Genomic DNA, 1,922 nt, shown 5'->3' with positions numbered 1-1,922 from the left:
ATGAAAGAGAAATTGGAAAACAATCATGAAGAAGAAGCTCACAACCATGCTAGAGAAGGCCCTACAAATAATGCTAGGCAAGAAAGGAGAGTTCTAGGCTCCTACATCAATCCAATTCCAGGAAACTGTGGAAGTAGCATCCAAAAGCCCACCATACATGCCAACAACTTTGAACTAAAACCCCAACTCATCACCCTTGTTCAGAACAACTGCTCATTTGGAGGAAGTGCTCAAGAAGACCTATATCAACATCTAACAACCTTCTTAAAAATTTGTGACATTGTGAAGTCTAATGGAGTCCACCCGGATGTCTATAGGCTGCTGTTGTTCCCTTTTTCACTCAGGGACAAGGCATCTAAGTTGCTCGAATCCTTTCCAAAGGAGAGCTTGACAAATTGGAAAGATGTGGTGAACAAATTTTTGGCAAGATTCTACCCTCCTCAAAGAATTAACAGGCTAAGAGCTGAGGTGCAGACTTTCAGGCAACAAGATGGTGAGACTCTCTATGAGGCATGGGAGAGGTTCAAAGACTTAACAAGAAGATGCCCATCAGATATGTTTAATGAATGAGTTCAACTTCACATTTTCTATGAAGGTCTTTCCTATGAGTCAAAGAAGGCTGTAGATCATTCATCAGGGGGCTCTCTAAACAAGAAGAAAACCATTGAAGAAGCCATAGATGTCATTGAAGTAGTAGCTGAGAATGACTACTTCTATGCCTCTGAAAGAAGTAACACTCGAGGTGTAATAGAGCTGAACCACATGGATGCATTGCTAGCTCAAAATAAGATGATCACCAAGCAGCTAGCAGATCTCACCAAGAAGATGGAGGAAAACCAAGTTACAGCAGTCATCACTTCATCACCAACTCAAGAAGGAGTGAATATAGGAGAAGAAGGTGACTGGAAACAAGCCAACTATGTTGGAAACTCACCTAGACAAATCCATGACCCATACTCCAAAACCTATAACTCTTGATGGAGAAATCACCCCAACTTTGGTTGGGAAAATCAACAAGACCAAGGTCAAGACCAGAGAATCCACAACCTCAACTCCAACAACAATGCAACTCACCAACATACCTCACAGAGATCCTATCAACACCCACCTAACCCCAATCCACCATCACTAACGGACGATAGACTTTCAAAAATTGAGACTCTACTTGAAGATTTATGTTGAGAAGTCCAAGACAACAAGGTGTTTAAGGAAGAAGTGCGAGCCAATATCAAAAACCAAGGAGAAAACATCAAGAGACTGGAGTCCCAAGTAGGGTATCTATCTCAACAAATTCCCAAACCCACTAATGGATTTTCCAGTGACACGGAGAAGAACCCAAGAGGAGAAACAAAGAAAGTAAGGTGGGAAGAATGTAAGATGATCACCACAAGTGATGAGAGGAGTATGAATGAAGTAGAACACCTCCAAGATAATCAAAAGGGAAACCAGGAAGAAAGGAGCCATGCACCTCAACCCACACTCAAGGAAGAGCTGGAGAAGAAAGAGACACTTAACCCATATGCACCCTTTCCCCAAAGGCTTAAAGGTGGTGTAGCAGGGAGAGTGTATTCAAGATTCCTCGACATGTTTGCATCTCTTGATGTGAATATACCATTTATTAAAGCCCTACAGCAAATGTCTTCCTACATAAAGTATATAAAGGAGCTATTATCCAGAAAGAGTTCATTGAAAGGTGGACAAACAATAAAGATGAATAGGGATTGCAGTGCTCTCATTCAACCAGGGCCACCCACAAAGAGGAAGGATCCAGGGAGTTTCCATATTCCCTGTGCCATAGGAGAAACAATGATTGATAAAGGCCTCTGTGACCTGGGAGCGAGCATCAACTTAATGCCTCTATCCCTCATGAAAAAGCTTCAAATCAATGAGCTAACACCCACAGATGTAATTATTAAGTTGGC

The 1,922-nt window shown here is 41.9% G+C and overlaps 1 non-coding gene across 1 annotated transcript; it reads right to left on the bottom strand.

Annotated features, from left to right (window-relative positions):
- Positions 1-453: 453 nt before the first annotated feature.
- On the bottom strand, positions 454-561 carry LOC112704718 (small nucleolar RNA R71). Its single transcript, XR_003155328.1, has one exon. It is a non-coding gene; the product is annotated as a small nucleolar RNA R71 (small nucleolar RNA).
- Positions 562-1,922: the final 1,361 nt, after the last annotated feature.

The sequence above is a fragment of the Arachis hypogaea genome, chromosome 7 (assembly GCF_003086295.3).
Source record: "Arachis hypogaea cultivar Tifrunner chromosome 7, arahy.Tifrunner.gnm2.J5K5, whole genome shotgun sequence".
NCBI lineage: Eukaryota > Viridiplantae > Streptophyta > Magnoliopsida > Fabales > Fabaceae > Arachis > Arachis hypogaea.
This window is presented reverse-complemented; position numbering and strand designations above follow the sequence as displayed.